At 36.8% G+C, this 9051-nt stretch overlaps 1 pseudogene; it reads left to right on the forward strand.

Annotated features, from left to right (window-relative positions):
- The first annotated feature begins 2360 nt into the window (after positions 1-2360).
- LOC108397402 (small ribosomal subunit protein uS2 pseudogene) lies at positions 2361-3188 on the forward strand (annotated as a pseudogene).
- Positions 3189-9051: the final 5863 nt, after the last annotated feature.

The raw sequence follows: 9051 nt of genomic DNA on the forward strand, positions 1-9051 counted from the left end.
AAATTCACAGTCTTTTAAAAATTATGCCATTTTCATAGTCAGCCATCACTTAACTGAAAAATAAAACTTTTATTTTATTTTTTTAAGAAAGACAAGAAATAAAATACCTGTTCAATAAACTGTCATGTTTATGATAAGGTTCATTATCCTTCTATGTTCCTGGCTGAATACTAACAGCTGTAGGGCAATGGTCTGCTTTGTTTCCTTCCTCCCTCGGTCCCTTCCTTCTTCCCTTCTTTCTTTTTCTCTTTCCTTTAAATTTCTTTTACTGATAGACTGTGTTTTAAAATTGTACTCCAATATGAGAAACAGAACAGTGGAGCAGGTTAAACTGAAGTTTGGTAGGGGCCCTAGACCAGGCCTCCTTTTTCCCTTACGTACCCCTGCTATGACATGTACAAGAAAAAGATCTCCAAGTCCTGGCACAGAAAGCACACAGTGTAATCACACAAGTAAAACAACACACATGAAGCAATTACAAAATGCCCAGTACCTAAAATGTGCCAAATTAGCCCATTGGGACTGTGCCATTTATAGATGCATAGTTTCTTAAAAAAAATTAGCAAGTATAATACAGCTATAAATCATGTTTTTTAAGCAGCACGCTCTTTACTTTATGATAATCATTATGTTGGAGAAAATGTCCTGGAATTTCACAAGTGTATGCAAAATTCAAATATTTTCATTTTCCAAAAGGAATTGCCTTGGATTAATATTTTTAGGGAAACAGAGTTCCAAAGCAGGCATGATTTTTTATTTAAGGTAATAAGTGACTAATTTTCACTAGATTACTACAAATAGAACCCTAATTAATGAATTTGCTAATGTATGGCTTTTTTGCTTGAGGACCATGAGCAGCCACATTTATAGAACAGCTGAATAACAAAGAGCTAGCAGTCAAGGACAGAAGATAGACAAGAACAGATATTCATGAAGAAGCCGTTCACAGTATTTTTATAGAAGAAAGTTAGTTGTTAGCTTCAGACCCTCTGTCTTAATACAAATTGAATTATGCAAATCAGTGTGTGAAGCTGGATCCCTGCCAAGAAATACACCATATGAAACACGGACATCCTTGTAGCAATTCAAGTGCATGTGCCTAATTTATGGATGTGTATGATTGAACTAAAGTCGACTGTTCAAAGAACAATGTTTACAAGTCATACTGAGACATCATCAGAGGATTAAGTATTTTTCTAAAATTGTTTTGCTTTGTGTTATATCCACAATCAGGTTTGTTTTACAAACCTTACTGGTGTTTGCATCAACATCAACATCCTAGCATCGATAATGATCAAGCCTTTAGCCTTAAAATATTCCATTCATCCTCACCATTAGGCAACCATTACTTTGAGTTTGTAATCTTCATTGAAATGCAAACATCTCTGAAGGGAGTTATACATATATGATACTAATCTCAGTCTGTAACATTACATTATTCATCCTTTATTAGAGTATTTCAAGTTCACTGAAAATAGGTTTTGTCCATCAAAATCAAGTATTTACCAAATCCTGGATGAATTTTTATAGATGCATTCCCAAATTTATATTACCTAAAACTGATTTATATGTCATTTGTTGAGAGTCTAGAAAACATTTTCCCGGAAAAACAGTGCTTTATATTGTAAATAGGAACGTGATCCAACCCTGAAATTCTATTTAAACAGTGTAGACAATAGTAACTATCAAGTATCTATTGCTACATAACAAACTGTCCCCAAATTTACCGAGTAGGAGCAACCTTTTTATTCTTTCTCACAGTTCTATGAGTTGTCTGTTTTTTCTGCTTCATGCGATGCAATATCAGGCTGTTATCCAGGGTGTGGATGGGCAGAAATGTCCAAAGTGGGCACTCAGCACCAGTGGCCCTTATGCTGGCTCTTGGCTGGGAGCTCAGCTGACTGACAGCCAAAGCACACACGGCCTCCCATTAGGCAGAGCTTCTTATAGCATGGGCTGCTCGTTCCAAGAGGGAACATACTGAGGTAAGAAGGCAAGACGCAGAACGGAGAAGCTGCTAGGCAGAACTGGCAAAGCATTACTTCAGCCATACTCTATCAGGCAGAGCAATCACAAGTACAAAACATTCCATGGGGTGGAGAAAAAAACTCTGTTGAGAGAACGGTAAAGTCACATTTCAAAAGAGGATATGGAATTGAAGTCATCTGTGTGGCCATATTTGGAAAATAAAGTCTGCAAAGACTTCTACTATCTACTAATACAATATAAGTGGATTTAAAATTGCATAAAGAAATAGCCCTGAAGCATTGTTCTAAGATGAAAAACCTTTAGACTTCAGCCCTTCAGCATTGCCCGGAGACGAGTCCACGTCCCCTTGGAGCTGAAAGGGCGCTTTGAGAATGTTGAGAGCCCTCGTGTCCTGCAAATTAGGGAGGAAGATATCCTCAATTCCTCGCGGCAAGAACCCCCTCAGGTGGCCCAGTCTTGACTTCCAAACGGAACAGCACATCTACAAAAGGCAAAGTGGTGTGGCATCTACATCGTGAATCCGAGGAGAACCTGGGAGAAGCCTTGGCTGGCAGCTCATGCTGCTGCCACTGGACACCTGCCTGGTGTTAGTGTCACGTTGTCCAGCGAGCTGTGCTGAAGTGTGCTGTCATGGGGGCCACTCCTATTGCTGGCCACGTCACCCCTGAAAGCGCGCAGAGCCAGATCCAAGCACCTTCCAGGAGCCGAGACTTCCGGTGGTTTCTGATCCCGCGACCGACCACCAGCCTCTCACGGAGGCGTCTGTGTTAACCTGCCTACCATTGCTCTGTGTGCCGCGGATTCTCCTCCACACTACGTGGGCATTGCCATCCCTGCAACACTAAGGGAGCCCACTCAGTGGGCCTGATGTGGCCAGGGATGTTCTACTTATGCGTGGTACCATCTCCCATGGACACCCATGGGAGGTCATGCCTGATCTCTACAGAGATCTTGAAGGGATTGAAAAGGAAGAGCAGGCCAGTGCTGAAAAGACTGACCAAGGAGGAATTGCAGGGCGACTGGACCAGTTCCTGAGCTCACTGATGCTCAGCCTGAGGTGACAGATGGGCCTGAGGGCATGAGGGGACCCCTGTGCCTATGAACGGTCCCCTTCTGAAGATGGGAGTGCTCAGCCTGCCACTGAACACTGGTCTGCAGCTCCCACTCAGTGGGTGGGAACAACTGCTGAGTGGTCTTAAGATGTTCTTGCAGACTCTTAAACAAAATGGAAATAAGGTTGATGGAAAAGAAACAATTAAAAAAAAAAAGAGCTTTAAGACTTCACAACCAGCTCTACTTAGGCTCTCTAAATTTTAGTAACCTTTTTAAAAACATGGGCTATTATAACATTATAAAAAATGTTTACTTAGCAGCTACTATGTGCTAGGTTCTTTTGAAATGATTTATGCTCATTCATTTATTTAATCCTAATGACAGCTCCAAGAGTTAAGGTCTTTTATTATTCCTATTTCACTATTTTAGGGATAATGAATTAAAATAAAAAGGATTAAAGAATTTTCCCAAGGTTATTTAACCAATAAATTACAAAACTGGGATTTTTCAGTGTTTTCAGAAGGATTAAATCAGGTAATACATGTAATTGTGGAATGAAAGCATGTATTATTTATCATCATTGTATTAACTAATTCATAACATTTTAATTAAACACATTTTCATTGTGAGGTATTCCAAACATGCTGAAGAGTTTAAGAAACAATATAACTGATACATAAATAACTATCCTATACATTTTATTTTTCAATTACCTGACATGTTAGAAGCTCATAAGCTATAGCTAGCATTGTATTATTATAAGCAGTCTCCTATTTGTATAAAAATTATAGTCTTTATGTGCCATGCAGTTTGAATTAATCATTTGGGAATTACATGTGAATATTCTCTCATGATCTTAGCAGTTTTCTCCACCACACTTTCACAGACCAGGAAAATGTAAAGTGTGGAATGAACTGGTTAGTTTCACCCTGTGATCAATTATTGTATGCTTTTCCCATAATTAGATGACTACTTTAAATGTTCAATATTCAAACTAATTTGGGGGGTAAGGTGAAGAAAATAATTCTTTAGGCAGTCCCAAGAAACCAGAAATTAAAGAGAAACCCACATCTAAGAGGGATACATGGGCAGTCAAAGAAATTACGCTAAAGAAGTAAAGTGCAGGTTTCCTCCACTCTCTGAAAAAGGAGGGGTCCTATGAAACCTTTCATAAGCTGAGATGGCTGAAAAGCAAAAAAGAAGCAATTACCACCAATTTACATGGAAAATTCTCAAGGATTGCCAAACCCAAGAAATAACTTCTCTTAGGCTTTTCTGATACCTTATGACACACACATCTTGCTGCTGGATGCACAGAGTGAATGGAGATAAAGGCCGGATGCTCACAGACACACTTTAAGGCTATTGGTTGATGCTGAGATGCCGAGTGTGGTTCTAGGGAAGGAGCTTAGCAGGGCCCCTCTCACTGCTCAGGTTCACAGGGCCTCTAGAAGCGCTTCTTGCAACACAAACACTGAATGCTATTTTCACTTTTCACCTTTTTTTTTTTTTGGTAAAGGCAAAAACCCTCTTGGTATTTATTTCTTTCAGTTAGCAAAAATGGATACTAATGTAGGTCTGTCATAAAAGCAAAGTGGAGTGAAGTGGACTTTCAAAAAGTGGGGAATACCTATATCCTCAGCTAAAAGACATCAAGTATTTTTAAATGAGGTGCCTTGGCAAGTTAAAGAAGATAGATTTTTATGCAACAGGGGGGCTTTTTGTAGTCTCTGTATGTAGGAGAAGCTAGAATGTACACCCAAGTGTACTGGGAAAAGGCCTACTTACTCTTGAGTCATCAAACAATAGCACACTTTTTCACTCAAAAATGCCCCAATCTGGACAATAAGTCACCCGGTTCACCCTACCTAGCTTTAGTCAATGGAACTATCATTTTTCTTTAATCCAATCAGAAACCTGAGTTTTGCTTTTATTCTCTTGGCACTCATTTATTGCTTCATTCATTCATTCAATCAGCAAGAACATATGGACTAACTGCCTAGGATTGCTCTTGGGGCTAAGGATGCAGAGATAAATGGGACAGAGTTCCTATTAAACAAACAGAGAGATAGTATTAATTTTCTATTACTTAATAACAAATTACCACAAACTTAGTGGCTTTAAACAACTCGCATTAATTATGTCATGGTGTCTGTAGGTCATAAGTATGGGCACGGAGGGGTTAAATTTTTTGCTCAGGGCCTGAAATCAAAGTGGCAGTCAAGGCTACCATTCTAGCTGAGGCTTGGGCTCCTTCTCTGAGTTCGCTGGTTTTTGGCAGAATTCACCTGCTTGCAGCTGTAAGATTAGGGCCCCCATTTTCCTTCTAGCTAGTGGCCAGAGACCACTCTCATCAACTAGAGGCCACCTCAGTTTCTTCCCATAGGGTAGTTAAGCCAAATGTTCTTTCTTCCAGGCTAGAGAGTATATCTCTCTGACTTCCTGATCTGTGATCTACTGGAGAAAATTCTCTTTTTTCTTAAGGGCTTCTGTGATTAGGTCCTTCCTAGGGCCACATAGCGAGGAATGGAATTGCTGTTATAGGGCATACACAACCTTTATTTCAGTAAGTGCTATCAAATTTGTCTTCAGAAATCTTACTCTAGTTGAACCTCCCATCAGAAGTACTTGATGGCGTTTGTTTCCCTACATATTTCCCTATAGTAGGTATTTTTTAAATCCCATTTTTGCCATTCTGGTGGGGCTAAAGGAGTATCTTACCAGTTGAAGTACATTTATCTGATTGTTACTGAGGCTGAATATTTCATGTTCTTGGTCCAGTATTCTTTTCAGTATTGTGTCTTTTCCTTGCTGTTTTACAGGAAATTGTGTATTTTGGCTTTTAAATCATGGTCATGTTATAGATTGCAAATGCCTTATTACATCACTTATTTGTTAATTTTGGCCTGGATATCCTCAGTTGAATAGAATCTGTACTTTTGATATAAAATCCCTCACTGTTTACATTATATGTACTTATGGTCAAAGAGTTATTATACATTTGGTCCCTTCCACTCTTAGTTTTATATATGTGACTTTCACATTTAGATCTCCATTTGGAGTTACATGTACTTGTGATGTGGGGAGCTAACATTATCTTTTTTCCATATTGTGAACTTACTATTCTATATCCTTTGCTGAATCATTTCTCATTTTCAAAACTTACAAAATATCATCTCTATCCAAGTCGCCATATATAAAAAGGGCACCTGACTTTGAGTTCTCTATTCTGTTCAACTGGCCTATTTGACTGTTGCTGGGTCAGAAGCAGTGTTTGAGGTATGACAGTTTGTAGCATGCCAATAGCTCATAGGGAAGGTCCCCTTCTCAGCTTTTTTTTTTTCAAAATTGCCTAAGGACTTTATTCATATACATTTTAGAATCATGTGGGTTTCAAAAGCAAACAAATATATAACTCCTGTTGGGATTTTACTGTATTGCACATATACAGTAATTTGAGGAAAATTGAAATTGTCCTCCTTTATTAGAGGTTTTATAATTTTATAATATAGGTCTTGTGAATTTTTTTAGGTTTATTCCTAGACATTTTTTGTTGCTGTCTTTTAAGTTATAGTTTCTTGTTCTTGTGACTTGTGTCTTGTTTTCCACTACACTTTCTACTGCTTGTTTTTGATGTAGATAAATGCTAATGATTTTTCTTTAGTAATCTAGTAACATTACTGAACTTTCATGTGTTCTCACTGTAACAACTCACGTTTCACATGTTCAGAAGAACAATTCAGGATAATTCCAGAAAAGATATACTTAAGAAGAGAAAATGTATTAAGCTGGCTGCACAGTAATCTGGATGAAAAGCACCTTTGATAGGAAAAGAGAGAATGGATCACACATTACAAAACTTTTGCCAAAACTTGCTACACAAAAATATCATTTCTTCAATATCATTATTTTAGGTGTCATTATAAAATAAAAATAATACACTTCTATAACACATTGTGTATTAACTTTTATACTATTACTTTTTTAAATTGTGTAATACTATATATACTTCTACTTTTTCACTTATAATGTGAAGTTTTCACTTTATTGATATTTTTTAAAATATGGTTTTTAAATACTTAGCCATTTTCTTTTTACTGTTACATTTTATTTGATATAATATGTATGGATGGAACACTGAACAAATAATTATTCTACAGTTAGATAAATGTTCCGTGAAGTGAAAACACTCATATAACCAGCAGTCAGACTAAGAAACATACAAAAAAAGCATAATTTTGACTATTTAGGTTGTTTCCAATTTCCCAACACATAAAACTTTATTTACAATTCTGAGTTTATTTCCTTTGGAAAGATTCCTAGAAATCGAGTTACTAGTTAAATAACATGAGAATGTTTAAAGTTCTCTTTACATGTTGGTAAATGCCTGTAGGGAAAAATTAGATCATTTTAGAGATCTAATAAAGGAGCCCAGGGAGGAGCATCTGTGCCAGTGGAGAGCACTATTGCTTTGTTAATATTTTCCCATTTGATTGTAAAATAGCTCGTTATTGTTTCAATTTACATTACTAAAAAAAAATTGTACCTTTTGCCATCTCTTACCCTGGAAATTTTCTCTCCTCCAATCATTTTTCTTTTTGCTACTGGAGTGTTACTGATTTTTATAATTAAATTAAAAAATAGCTTATATTCTAAGGATATTAACCTTGGGTAATACTTGTTACAAATTGTCTTTTACTTCTGATTGCTGTTTTTCAATTTCTTGATGCTTTAAATTTAGTTCTAATTTTTTGAAAGATATGCATATGCAAATAATTTAGGGTTAAGTAATTCTAGAAAACTTAATCGTTCTATCACCTGTCATCTATCTGTGTCTGTCTATATCTCCATCTCCCAATATAAATGTCCCTTTCTAAGATGGATTAACTCTTTCTTTTGGTATACATATCTGTAATTTTAAATAGCATACTCATGCTTCTATTTGTTGACTTTTTAAAATGTCAGTCATTACCTTGTGATTCCCTATTATGAAAGATGAAGATTCATTCTCCTTTCATTGCCCCACTGCTATCTACTGTACACAAACATACCACCCATCTTCCCAGTACCAATAGAGTAAGAGTATTTCTCAGGTCAATATTTAGTGTCTACGTATCATCATGAGTGTGCAGTGGTATTCATAGTTAAACCATGCACAGATTCTAAGATTACCTTTACTCCTCAACATTTTATGCCAACAATATTTTGTTTCCCCTGCAGTTAATTATTTATTGTTTTTCGTTTATTTATTTTTCTATATGCTTCCATCTAATTCTTCCCCCAATTCTCTCTAAATTGTGTAAATTTCTTCCTAACATGTTATAAAAAATTATAGGTATTCTATCAATTTAATCTACCAAGAGATATCTCCCCCAGAGCCTCTGAGCACCTGCAGGCTGCACATGCTGTTCCCTGGGGCTGCTGTGCAGATGCCATCCTCCTAGGCCTTCCTTCCCCTGCACTCATGGGTTTGAACTCTGGTTCTCTGGAGTCTGGACTTTCTCTTTTCTTTATGAAAGCATTTTTTTAAATTGAAAACTGCCTTAAAGTAGTGCATATTTAAGATTATCTTCATTTCTTCTCCATACTTCATTGATTGTCTTGCTATATGAAGAATTTTCAGTACTGAACAGTGAGATATTGCTACACCCAATCATTTCCCAAACTCAGCTCACAGAATCTCAGCTACTAGGTTATCTCTTCCCTCCAGGCAGGAGATTTGAAAATTATTTTCTGTGAAACCTTGAGCAACTCAAGAGAAAAACTAAAAATGCTGACTTCCTGGGCTCCTCAATGAAATTAAAAAAGAAAAAAAATTCTTAGACAATCCCACAGTTGACACATTTTAGTTTAACCTATTTTTCAGCAAAAGCAATATAGTTGCTTAAAATAACATAATGTCATAACCCAATGACCAGTGCAAGCTGAATACACCTGTGCTTGAGCCCTATAAAAAGAGCAAACTTAACTAAAATATAAGCATGTGTTAAACCTTAACTATATTTTTTT

Source organism: Manis javanica, chromosome 2 (assembly GCF_040802235.1).
Source record: "Manis javanica isolate MJ-LG chromosome 2, MJ_LKY, whole genome shotgun sequence".
NCBI classification, from domain to species: Eukaryota; Metazoa; Chordata; class Mammalia; order Pholidota; family Manidae; genus Manis; species Manis javanica.